This window comes from Somniosus microcephalus, chromosome 24, assembly GCF_052327205.1.
Source record: "Somniosus microcephalus isolate GS21.2 chromosome 24, FLI_Smic_1.0, whole genome shotgun sequence".
NCBI classification, from domain to species: Eukaryota; Metazoa; Chordata; class Chondrichthyes; order Squaliformes; family Somniosidae; genus Somniosus; species Somniosus microcephalus.
In genome coordinates this window covers 44,062,511-44,076,116 of record NC_141010.1, presented here as the reverse complement: position 1 = coordinate 44,076,116, position 13,606 = coordinate 44,062,511, and the positions used below count along the sequence as shown (strand labels likewise).

At 48.8% G+C, this 13,606-nt stretch overlaps 1 protein-coding gene across 12 annotated transcripts in view; it reads left to right on the top strand.

Moving 5' to 3' along the window:
• The window catches only part of LOC147101456 (supervillin-like), a 221,357-nt gene that overhangs the window by 30,872 nt on the left and 176,879 nt on the right, over positions 1–13,606 (top strand). The window contains exon 1 of one of the 12 annotated variants that reach the window (XM_085966579.1): positions 9,275–10,115. The exons of 10 other annotated variants lie outside the window; for them this stretch is intronic. The gene's annotated coding sequence lies outside the window, so the exon portion shown is untranslated. Of the gene's footprint in view, positions 1–9,274; positions 10,116–13,606 lie in introns of those variants that run through there. One more of the 12 variants, XM_085966589.1, reaches the window with a different exon arrangement.

The window sequence follows — 13,606 nt, the reverse complement described above, 5'->3', positions numbered from 1 at the left end:
AAAAATATAAAAATATAATAGGGGCCGAGGTTATGATCTGAAGTTGTTGAACACAATATTGAGTCCGGAAGGCTGTAAAGTGCTTAATCGGAAGATGAGGTGCTGTTCCTCGAGTTTACATTGAGCTTCCGTGGAACAATGCAAGAAGCCGAGGACGGTGAGGTCTGAGTGGGAATGGAGCGGTGAATTAAAATGACAGGCGACCGGAAGCTCGGGGTCATCCTTACGGACTGAACGGAGGTGTTCCGCAAAGCGGTCACCCAATCTGCATTTGGTCTCCCCAATGTAGAGGAGACCACATCGTGAGCAGCGAATACAGTATACTAGATTGGAAGAAGTACAAGTAAATCGCTGTTTCACCTGGAAGGGGTGTTTGGGGCCCTGGACAGTGGGAAGGGGGGAGGTACATGGGCAGGTGTTGCATCTCCTGCGCTTGCACGAGAAGGTGCCGGGCGAAGGGGAAGGGGTGCTGGGGGTGATAGAGGAGTGGACTAGGGTGTCTCGGAGGGAGTGGTCCCTACGGAATGCTGAAAGGGGAGGGGAGGGGAAGATGTGTTTGGTGGTGGGATCACGTTGGAGGTGGTGGAAATGGCGGAGGATGATCCATTGAATGTGGAGGCTGGTGGGGTGAAAGGTGAGGACAAGGGGAACCCTATCGTGGTTCCGGGAGGGAGGGGCAGTGGTGAGGGCTGAAGTGCGGGAGATAGAACGGACCCGGTCGAGGGCCGTGTCAACCACTTTTTAGAAGATGTCTGTTGACTATTTGAAGCTTGTCTTTGCTTATTATATATTATTATTTATGGCAGCTGCATAAAAGTAATTCAAATAGGTGAAAATGGATGTGTGACTGCTGACTCTCTGGGGAGTTTTTAAGTCTTGTGGTTTAATTCGAAGTGAAAAAGAATTGCTTCACATGTTGTCAATTCTTGTGTGTTGAAGTCAAAGGCTTAATTATACATTAGTTTGAACCACTCAGCTTGCTCAGTGTGGACTTGCCTGCAGCTAACCTTTAGCATTACCAGGAATACATGTTCAGTCTAATTATCAGATTTCTTGTGCAATATAATATAAAGCAAGTGAGGGTTCATGTTAATCTGGCATCATAGGGGCTCTTGTGGAACTGATTTTTGTCTGGGGTTCCCAGTGTCACTTCCACTGGTCCAATTAAAATAGACATGGCTGTTCAGAAATGAGAGTCTGATGGAAGTATCTGAACACACGGCAGGAGTCTACACTGCAAATGAAAATAAAGCGGATCTTATTGCAAACTCACTTGTTTTTCCCACCTTCAATTTTCTCCTCTGCTCTCCCGCAGACCCCGACACGTGTGAGGGTTTGATTCCACAGAAGCCAGCAGCCCTCTGATATCTAACCCAATTATCCACGTGTGAATCTGGACAGTGTGTGCTCACAGGCTATTTTTCAAGTGTGGGGAGTGGGGACGCCACAGCCCAGCCCAATCCTGTCCACACCCGATATCCACACTTGCGCGCTTGGATAGTGATGAAGGATACATTTTGTTAGGTGAAGGTATCAAAGGATATGGCGCAAAGGCGAGAAAATGGAGTTAAGGAGCAGATCAACCATTACCTAATTGATGGCGGAGCAGGCCCGAGGGGCTGAATGGCCTACTGATGTAATAAAACTCACTACGAACTTGGTTTGAGCATAAAGCAAGGCTTTGATCAACTTGTTTCAGAACATGGAGGTCTAGTTGTACTTCACTAGTACCTTGTCTTACAAAATGTCCCTGGAAAGCTGGGGCCGACGCCTGAATATTTATACTCCTTGGACGGCGCCACCAACTGGCCGTCCAGCGTTATTTCACGAGTAGTTTCTTGATGAATGATGAGATTTATAACACCTACTTCTGTTCCTTATGGTACTATGATAAGGAGCAAGAACCCTGGCTGAATTTGTCCAATCGTACAGGTCTACCACCTGACTGAGCAGGTCTGACCATGGCTGAGGTCAGTCAACTCAGCATAGATTGGAATCAAGCCTGGGACCTTCCTAGTCTTAGTGGCTCAGTTGCAAAGTACCTTCGTTACTTTGGGAAGTTTCACCTTTGTTCGGAAGACCAGAAGAACATAAGAAAAAGGAGCAGGAGTAGGCCTTCTGGCCCTTCGAGCCTGCTCTGCCATTCAATAAGATCATAGCTGATCTTCGATCTCAACTCCACTTGCCCGCCCGATCCCCATATCCCTTGATTCCCAAAAATCTATCGATCTCAGCCTTGAATATACTCAATGACTTAGCAGCCATGGCCCTCTGGGGTAGAGAATTCCAAAGAACCATAAGCCTCTGATTGAAGAAATTTCTCCTAATCTCAGTCCTAAATGGCCGACCCCCTTATCCTGAGATAAGATTAACACTCTGACAGTGGCTTTCATTCAGGGATGGATACCCCTAGATAAATCTTACATGTCTCCTCTCCCAACTTGATGTCTCACTCGATGGGATTGCCGATTAGAGAATCAGGAAATTTAATGACCGGAAAATTGGGAGTGCCAAGAATCAGCTGCACTGACTACTGCGCCCATTGTTCCATTCAGCACTGCATTCCCCGGAATTCCAACCCGGAAGAGGAATCTTGCAAAAATTTACTGCCTTGTTTGAATTTAATACTATAACAGATTTGAATAAAGTGTATGGGAGGGAGTTGATGCAAATGTTTCCTGAACTAAAATGATTCACTGATTATAACAAGCTACCAGCTATTTCCCACATTACAACAGTGGCTACACTTCAAAAAAGTACTTCATTGGCTGTAAAGCGCTTTGAGACATCCGGTGGTCATGGAAGGTGCTATATAAATGCAAGTCTTTCTTTCTTACAGTCTGCTCCTTTTAATTTGAAGTTGCTTCATTCAAATTACCTGCTAATTGAATTCTTTTTAAGCGTCGAATTCCCACTTTGCTTTACATTCATTAATTCAAATTATTAGAATATTGAATCTTTTTAAACTGTAGGGATGTTTTAGCTTTCAAAACACACTTGCTTTTCTTCCTCATGGCGTGAATCATAATTGATTTCCAGCAAGTGTCAAATGTGTATTGTACAAAAGATATAGTTTCTGAATGTAAATATACCCTTGTTTTAGATTCAGAGGCCCAGCAATCCTCAGAGTTGATAAAGTTGTGAAAACAAACAAGGCTCAGTAGATGAGAGAGAGGGGGAGAGTCTGTGATCCTGCACTCCCAGGGGAGCATTCTTGGAAATCGCAGGCACACAGCCCATAATTTTGCATCTATTAAAATGAATGGACGGTGAAATCAGTGTCCTGGGAGCGTTGGATTGCGGAATCTTTCCTTGAGTCGCCGAACCTCTTGCATGAATTCCTTGCCGATCAAAGACACAGTGGGATAGAGCTTGGCTTTGTGTGATGGTGTAAACGGGTGATAGCGAGTCGACAGCTCTCCCTGTTTTTCTTTCCGTTGAAGTCAGTGGAAATAAAAATGGGGAGAGATATAAAACGGGCTGCCGACTCGCTATCGCCCATTTACACCATCGCACAAAATCTGCTCCAGTTAGACTGCAAGGACTGGTTTGAGACCTTTTTTTATTCCTTTATGGGATGTGGGTGCCGCTGGCAAGGCCAGCATTTATTGCCCATCCCTAGTTGCCCTTGAGAAGGTGGTGGTGAGCTGCCTTCTTGAATCGCTGCAGTCCATGTGGTGAAGGTACTCCCACAGTGCTGTTAAAGAAAGAAAGACTTGCATTTATATAGCGCCTTTCATGACCACCAGACGTCCCAAAGCGCTTTACAGCCAATGAAGTACTTTTTTTGATGTGGAGTCACTGTTGTAATGTGGGAAACGTGGCAGCCAATTTGCGCACAGCAAGATCCCACAAACAGCAATGTGATAATGACTAGAAAATCTGTTTTTGTTATGTTGGTTGAGGGATAAATATTGGCCAGAACACTGGGGATATCTCTCCTGCTCTTCTTTGAAATAGTGCACCTGAGAGAGCAGACGGGCCTCAGTTTAACATCTCATCCGAAAGACGGCACCTCCAACAGTGCAGCACTCCCTCAGCACTGCACTGGAGTGTCAGCCTAGCTTTATGGGCTCAGGTCTCTGGAGTGGGACCGATTACAGCCAATGAAGTGCCTTTGAAGTCTAGTCAATGTAGGCTTGCCTGTGAGATAAAGAGAGTGTGTGAAGAACCGGGACCTGAATTCCCGCTGCTCCTCTCACCTTCTGGCTCTAAGTTTGGTGGGAGATCAACAGAGCTCCCTGAGAAATGGCCCGTTTTTAGCCATTTCTGCCGTTTCTGCCGGTCTTCTACAGAAATTCCAGGTGCCTCTGAGCATCCATGGCTGCTGGTTTTAGCCAGGTGTTTTGGGTTATCAAGTTAACTTCCAGCATATATTGTAATCCTGTTGTTGGATATTGTGCCTGCTTTAAGGGAGTGAATGGAATAAGTTTACTCTTTCCAACATAGGGCAGAAATGCCAATTCACTAAGGCCTCAGCGCCCTCGGGCTGGGGAGGATAAATCAGTCAGAATTCTTACTCCTGATCTCTAGTCAGTGGCACCTTCCAAAACATAACCTGCGAGTGGGAATCACACGATGCCAAGGGTTAGACTCAGGCTTGATGCCTTACAATTCAATAGCCTGCTGACACTCATTGTCTACGTTCACACATGAATGGTGGCCACTTAACTGGGGCACTGGAGAGCTGCCCGTGAAACTGTACCCCAGCAATAGCGAGGGTACCATTAGCACCTTCTGAGGGTGGGGCTGGGGGGGGGTGCAGAGAAACTGGAGGGGATAGACTAAAATGGCATGGCATGAGGGAAATGCACCCCATGCCTCAACCCAGGGATCGTCCACAGACCCAACCTTTGCCCCAGCTTGCACCCCACGCACATCCCAACCCAACCTCATACTAAGCCTGTGAGCAATGGCGTAGGAGATCCACAAGAAATAATGAAAGATGTTATTATAAAAAGAAAAAGGTTTCCACTGGCGGGAGAGCGGGTAACCAGAGGACAAAGATTTAAGATATTTGGCAAAAGAACCAGAGAGGAGATTGGGCAATTTTTTTTTACGAGTTGTTATGATCTGGAATGCGCTGCCTGACAGGGCAGATTCAATAGTAACTTTCAAAAGGGAATTGGATATATAATTAAAAAGGAAACATTTGCAGGGTTGTGGAGAAAGAACAGGGGAGTGGGACTAATTGGATAGCTCTTTCAAAGAGCCGGCACAGGCACGATGGGCTGAATGGCCTCCTTCTGAGGGGGGAAAATTCAGTTGCTTTGCTCCTCCCGTTAGTGCCCTAAGAGGCGGTAACCGTTAGCGCCCCACGGTGCTGCGCTGCTGGTGATGACATCATCACCATGCACAGCGCCCCGCTCGCGCCCTGACCGCAATCTTCGGCAGCGCCCCCTGACTTACTGCCGGACGCTATGTCTGACGGGGTCAGTGAGGCCCACCTGCGGTCGGGGCGGCGCTAATTAAAGGCGAGGTGCCGGGCGGCCATTTTTGTCGCTGGCCGCCTGCCAGCACCTGCCCCCGTTGCCGTCCCCGGCCTTCTGTGAAGCCCCCCCGTGGAGTGCCGGCTGCGCTCTGTGAGACCGGCACTTTTCTTGAGTGCCGGGCTCTTTTGCCGGCACTCCGATCCCTGGTGGCCCAGCTGGGCCCCGGGTCACACTGCGCAAGTCCCCTCCCCTTTAAGAAGGGGAGGAAGGCCTGCAGTACCGCGGCACATAATGCCGCGATATTTCCTCACAGTGCCCCAAGAGGGAGGCGGGGCACTTCCAGTAGCACCCCGCATCCCTCTTGGGGCGCTACCATTCAATTTCAGCCATGGGGGTGCTACTTTTTTCGGGGCGCTACTTCGAAGTTAGCGCCCCAAAGGGGGCGCGACTCAATATTTCCCCCTATAAGTTTACCTGAAAACTTCTTAATCCCTCTACAAGAAAAAGAAAGGAAGAATTTGCATTTCTATCGCGCCCTTCATGTCTCTTGGTAGCACCCTCGCCTCTGAGTCAGAAGGTTGTGGGTTCCTAGTCCCACTCCAAGGATTTGAGCACATAAATCTAGGCTGACACTCCAGTGCGGTACTGAGGGAGTGCTGCACTGTTGGAGGTGCCGTCTTTCGGATGAGACGTTAAACCGAGGCCCCGTCTGCTCTCTCAGGTGGACATAAAAGATCCCATGGCACTATTTCATAGAATAGCAGGGAAATTATCCTCAATGTCCTTGCCAATATTTATCCCTCAATCAACATTACTAAAACAGATTGGGGGAAAAATTCATTAGCAACCATTTTGGGTCACTAACATCACCTTAGCGCTAAATTTAGTGGCCGGGGATGGTGCGTTTCCCACATTACAACAGTGACTACACTTCAAAAGTACTTCATCGGCTGTAAAGTGCTTTGGGACTCCGGTGGTCGTGAAAGGCGCTACATAAATGCAAGTCTTTCTTTCAAGACATTTCACAGCCAGTGAATTATTATTAAGTGTAGTCATTGTTGTAATGTAGGCAAACACGGCAACCAATTTGTGCACAGCAATGAGGTAAATGACCAGATCATTTATTTTTATTGTGTTTGTTGAGGGATAAATATTGGCCAGGACACCGGGAGAATTCCCCTGAGAGAGCAGACGTCTGGTTTAACGTCTCATCCGAGACTGCAGTATAACACACAGGGAGAAAATGAAAGTAAACCATGTAGCTGTATTTGAATGGCGAGCTCTGTTGTCAGAGCGAGGTAATGTCCTGATTTGTTCAGGCCAATAGGGTGGCATTGGGTGTGTGCCACCAGAACTAGAAGGAGGGGAAAAAACAGACAGCCAGCCCAAATTCTAATAGGTACAGCAGTGGTAAATTTAATTTGGAAGTTTAGCCCAATAAAGCAGTCAGTGTAGGGCATACCGATGATGGAAGGCTTCAAGTGAAGCAGCAGCCACTGAGTGCTTGCTCTCCATGGTCACCCAGGTGTGTACCGAGGATCACAACATTGATAAGCAGTCGGACAGACTCTGCCCAGGTGAACTTATGGATCCCGGATAACAGCAGAAAACGCTGGAAAAACTCAGCAGGCCAGGCAACATCTGTAGAGAGAGAAACAGAGTCAACGTTTCAGGTCGAAACCCTTCTTCAGAACTGAGAAAAAAAGGCAGGAAATGAAAAGATTAAAAGGCAGTTTGGGGGCTGGGAAATGGGGGAGGGGATGCAAGAAGAGACATTAAGAGATACTCAAGGCGAGACGAGATGGTAATAGGACAGGTAAATAGACAAACAATGGCTCTAGATGAAGTGTGAAATGCGCTGGCAGAATGAGAGACAGCTGCCGTGTGGGAGAGAGAAAAAAAAAGGAAAAGGCACAAACCAAAAGTGTGGATAAAAAACATAATAGGGGCCGAGGTTATGATCTGAAATTGTTGAACTCGATATTGAGTCCGGAAGGCTGTAAAGTGCCTAATCGGAAGATGAGGTGCTGTTCCTCGAGTTTACGGTGTGCTTCCGTGGAACAATGCAAGAGGCCGCAGACGGTGAGGTCCGAGTGGGAATGGAGCGGTGAATTAAAATGACAGGCGACCGGAAGCTCGGGGTCCCCCTTACGGACTGAACGGAGGTGTTCCGCAAAGCGGTCACCCAATCTGTGTTTGGTCTCCCCAATGTAGAGGAGACCGCATCGTGAGCAGCGAATACAGTATATTAAATTGCAAGAAGTACAAGTAAATCGCTGTTTCACCTGGAAGGGGTGTTTGGGGCCCTGGACAGTGGGAAGGGGGGAGGTATATGGGCAGGTGTTGCATCTCCTGCGCTTGCACGGGAAGGTGCCGGGCGAAGGGGAAGGGGTGCTGGGGGTGATAGAGTGGACTAGGGTGTCTCGGAGGGAGCGGTCCCTACGGGATGCTGAAAGGGGAGGGGAGGGGAAGATGCGTTTGGTGGAGGGATCACGTTGGAGGTGGCGGGAATGGTGAAGGATGATCCGTTGAATGTGGAGGCTAGTGGGGTGAAAGGTGAGGACAAGGGGAACCCTATCGTGGTTCCTGGAGGGAGGGGCAGGGGTGAGGGCAGAAGTGCGGGTGATAGAATGAACCCGGTCAAGGGCCGTGTCAACCACGGTAGAGGGGAATCCTCGGTTGAAGAAAAAAGAAGACATGTCGGAAGCACTGGTGTGGAAGGTGGCATCGTCGGAGCAGATACGGTGGAGACGGAGAAACTGGGAGAATGGAATAGAGTCCTTACAGGAGGCAGGGTGGGAGGAAGTGTAGTCCAGGTAGCTGTGGGAGTCAGTGGGCTTGTAGTGAATATTGGTCAATAACCTATCGCCATTTCCGCCACCTCCAACGTGATCCCACCACCAAACGCATCTTCCCCTCCCCTTTCAGCATTCCATAGGGACCGCTCCCTCCGAGACACCCTAGTGCACTCCTCTATCACCCCCAGCACCCCTTCCCCTTTGCCCGGCACCTTCCCGTGCAAGCGCAGGAGATGCAACACCTGCTCTTATACCTCCCCCCTTCCCACTGTCCAGTGCCCCAAACACCCCTTCCAGGTGAAACAGCGATTTACTTGTACTTTTTGCAATCTAGTATACTGTATTCGCTGCTCACGATGCGGTTTCCTCTACATTGGGGAGACCAAACATAGATTGGGTGACCGCTTTGCGAAACACCTCCGTTCAGTTCGTAAGGGTGACCCCGAGCTTCCGGTCGCCTGTCATTTCAATTCACCGCCCCATTCCCACTCGGACCTCACCGTCTGCGGCCTCTTGTATTGTTCCACGGAAGCTCAGCGTAAACTCGAGGAACAGCACCTCATCTTCCGATTAGGCACTTTACAGCCTTCCGGACTCAATATCGAGTTCAACAATTTCAGATCATAACCTCGGCCCCTATCATATTTTTTATCCACACTTTTGGTTTGTGCCTTTTCCTTGTTTCTCTCCTACATGGCAGCTGTCTCTCACTCTGCCAGCGCATTTCACACTTCATCTAGAGCCATTGTCTGTTTCTTTACCTGTCCTATTACCATCTCGTCTCACCTTGAATATCTCTTACTGTCTCTTCTTTCATCCCCTCCCCCATTTCCCAGCCCCCAAACTGCCTTTTAATCTTTTCATTTCCTGCCTTTTTTTCTCAGTTCTGTAGAAGGGTTTCGACCTGAAACGTTGACTCTGTTTCTCTCTCTACGGATGTTGCCTGGCCTGCTGAGTTTTTCCAGCATTTTCTGTTGTTGTTTCGGATTTCCAGCATCCGCAGTATTTTGCTATCTTATTATGGATGCTGGACCTGATCAGGAATGAGTCACTGTTCAAATTTATTTAAGTACTGCAAAATGAGCAAAGGTTCTTCCGAACCAGATTACACTCTGCTTCCACCCTTTACACCCCCCCATCCAGCCAAAGCGGCCTCCTGTGAAGCACGGTGACATTCAGCAGGAAAGTGTACAGTTCAGTGCTTGCAATTTATGAGATGATTTAAGTCTCCAGTACATGCCCCGCCCACTCTGAGGCCAAAGTCTACACACCTTTAGGAAAACCCAGTACAAACAAACACTTACACACACCACACTGCACACAGTGCGTGAGTTGTATACCAGACTTGTGGGTTTTTTTTCCAGAAAATAAGTAGGGTGGATCTGGGTGTCAAAGAGCGCAGGGACACTTGACAGATATCAGCAATGAGGAAGGGGCGAGTGATTTGTTATGTTTATTGTGAGAAACTGGAGTTGGGCGAACTGGATCATTGTGTCTGCCAGTGATCTGTGTACAAGGGCTGGATCTGAATCAGGAGAACCCGTTTGGTCACATTCTCACCGAGTGACAAGTCTCCTAAAGTGACAGTGTCGTAACCTCCTCTGTGTGTGCGGTGTGTGTGTTTCTGTTTAAAAAAAAAACCTGCGGCAGGACGGGCGCCGAGTGATCCTTTAGTTTTGTGGCGCTGTGGACGCCTCCTCGGCACACGGAGGGTTAAGGTGAAGAGGTGTCCCGGTGGCAGAGGGAAGAGAGTTGCCGAGGGCTGGCGGAGCGGAGCCGGGGCGATCGCCGGACTGTCCTCAATCACACACCGCTCACCTTAGGGTCGATGAGCCCGCGGAGGGGGATATCCTCAGCTGACGGGAGCCTAGAGAACCACCAGACTGTGAGTCAGTTCAACTTCTGAAAATGTTCCGGCTTCTTTTGTAAAGATTAATTTTCTCCTTTAATTAAAACAAAATCAGCCTGTAAGCGTAACCGAGGGCTGACCCAGTCAGGAGTCTCTCCAGCCGCCAAGTTGTCACTAAGGGTTTGAAGTGACCTTTCAACTTCACAGTTCAATCCTGCTATATTAGAAATAATATTACATTAAGTTAGGATTTTAGTGCATTAAATGATCATTTTTTAAAAAGGTATTGCGCAATGTAATGATTTCCTTTTTGTAACTTGTCTGTTGTGTGTGGTTGAGCCTATTGGCGATATCCCATTGCTTTAAATTGATATTAAAATCTTTGCACTTATTCCTGTATCAGATCTATTACCAGTCATTAACTTTTTTTTAAAAACATTTTTATACTCAGGTTTTATTTCTGAGTTAATTGCCTGCTGGGATATTGAGTTACTTCATCCACCTGGAGGCTGTGTTAATAGCTAGGCTGGGGAATTGAGTACATTTAGTCAATGTGGCAGAATTAAGTCGGTAATTTAGGGAATACACTCAGCTGAGCAAAACCTACAGTAGCAGGGGAGGAAATGTGATCTTATTTATCTGTGCAGCGGTGAGTGACACTGCTCTTTGTGTATGTCTGAGGTGAGAGCAGATGGCAATTCAGGAAGCTGTGCTATTCGTGTGTCCTCTCCACTCCACTCCTCTCCCCTCGGTGCCGCCTCTGGTTAGGGGGCAGTTTCAGGAGCACCACAAACTATCCAGTGGCTCATTCCAATTCTTTCTCGGGATGTGGTCGTCCCTGGACAGGTGGGCAATTATTGCCCATCCCTAGTTGCCCCAGAGAAGGTGGCGATGGGCCTCCTTCTTGGACCGCTGCAGTCCGTGTGGTGAAGGTGCTCCCAACAGCGCAGTTAGGTTGTATCAAACTGCTGCTAGGTTGTATCAAACTGCTACAAAGAATAAACCTGAGTGGGTTTGAGGCCACGCCAGAGGGCAGTTAAGGGTAAAACACATTGGTGTGGGACTGGAGTCACATAAAGGCCAGACCGGGTAAGGACGGCAGGTTTCCTTCCCTAAAGGACATGGGTGAACCAGTTGGGTTTTTGCGACAATCCGACAGTTTCATGGTCACTTTTACTGATACCCGATTTTTATTTCCAAATTTAAAAAAAAATTGAATTCAAAATTTTCAAACTGCCCAAGGTGGGCTTTGAACTCATCTGTGAGCCTAAAGAATAAGGGGTAAAAATTGGGTTGCATCCTGGGGCGCTACCTTCGCCAGGGTGCTAATTTTAGAAAAAGTTAGCGCCCCCGCGGCCGATTTTCCCAGGTAGCGCCCCGAGAGGTGCTACTAGAAGCATCCCGCGTCCCTCTTAGGGCGCTGCGAGCCAATATCGCGGCGCTACGGGTGCTGCAGCATGTCGCGCCACGGTACTGCAAGCCTTCCTCCCCTTATTAAAGGGGAGGGGCCTGGCACAGCGCATCCTGGCGCCCAGCTGGGCCACCAGGGATCGGGAGTGCTGGCAAACGAGCCCAGCTCTCAAGAGGAGTGCCGGGCTCACGGAGAGCAGCCGGCACCCCGCGGTGCGGGGGGGGGGGGCTTCACGGGGGCCGGGGACAGCAACGGGGGCAGGTGCTGGCAGGCGACCAGCAACAAAAATGGCCGCCCGCCACCTCCCCTTTAACTAGTGCCGCCCCGGCCGCAGGTAGGCCCCCCCTGACCCCGGCGGACATAGCGCCCGATGGTAAGTCGGGGGGTGCCACCCAATATTATAGCTGGGGCGCGAGCGGGAAGCTGCGCATAGCGATGACGACATCGCCGGTGGCGCAAACGGTAATCTCCTGCTGAATTTCGCAGGAGGCGTTAGCGACACCGCACCCAGGCGCTAGTTGATTTGTGGTAACGGGAGGTGCAAATCAACCGAATTTAGCCCCCTAAAGTGTCATCATGTTGTTAGATGTTAGAGGTGTTACTGCAGAGCCAGTACTGTCCTTGACTGACCTCCCCACATGGGTCACAGGAGAGGGAACCCTTGCTGATTTCCTCTCCTCTCCAACCCACCGATGCTAAACCCTATTGAACAGCTACAATTGCAGATCCAGCTAAGAGCATGGACCAGGGTTCAAACCAGGGACCTTCCGGTCGGTGTGGTTCTGAGCTATACCAAGTATTGCACAGACCCATTACACTGTCCAGGGACCTACCCAAATCGACAACTGTTATCCAGATGATCCCATGTCTCTAACATGCTCAGTCTTTGAAGGATTCCACAGGTAACATATATATTGACAGGGGGCGGCTCCCATGGTCAGGTGAGCTTATCCCGTGAGTAGTTGTGCCATTCAGAGCAGGAAGGGCCCAGGTTTGATTCTAGGGGGATGATATTCGGCTTCAGCGGAGAAGCAGAACGGGCAATAGTGAATCAGCTGCTCGTTATGGAGCCTTCAATGGAAAGCAGAATCGAGCAGAATGTATAACAGGTGGCCGCTCTGCTACGTCCCTGCCGAAGCTGAATTCCAACTCCCCTCGGACTCTACTGCGCTGGGTGATCTTGGCCAGGGTGGCGGTGGAGGCACTATAACTTCCCTCAGCACTACTTGGGTCGGGAAGGGGGGAAAACCAGCCACAAGTTCTGCTCCTAATTGTGACCCCTGCTGGAAGTGTGGACATTGGGGCGAGGACAGGAATAACTTTGACAGTGATGCCCCTTGTGGTGGAACATCCTCCTGACACTCACTGCCAAGGCTCACACATGACTAATGGTCACTCGGGTGAGGCAGCTGCAGGTGACGGGTATCTGTGGAACTATAGCCCATCAAAGACTCAACCTTAGGAGAGGAGAAAATTCGTGAGAAAAAAAATTATGTGGATAGGAGGAAGAGGGGCCCATTGTTAAATCTACAATAATTATTAGCAAATAATATATTCAAGACTGTAATGTAATTGATAGGGGGTCCAATGACATCATAAAAGGCCACAATAAAGCTGTACCAGATTATAAATGTCATGCAAACCCTGATAATGGGTTACACCCTTGTAATTACTCACTTCTGTTTGCTATTATGTAAAATATATGTTGCACAGTTTAGTTTGTGTCATTAAGTATTTGTTTTATGGCTGTGCTTGTACCTCTGAAGGCTGTGTGAGGTAAGGAAAGTGCCAACAAGTTTTGTGTTTCTGTGGGGTTTTTTGGTGCTAATTGTTGAGGTTACGAGCAGGAATATTCCAACCCTGTCAGTAATGGTGATGAATGAGGGGCAAGGGATCACCTTGCTAAGTGTCAGCCGTGGCTCAGTGCTAGCCCCCACGGCACTATTTGAAGAAGAGCCGGGAGTCCTGGCCAACTACTATCCCCTCAATCAACACCTAAAACAGATTATCTGGCCATTATCACACATTGCTGTTTACACACAGGCTGATACCTGGGATGGCAGGAATGACGTATGAGGAGAGATTGGGTCGATTGGGCTTATACTCGCTGGAGTTT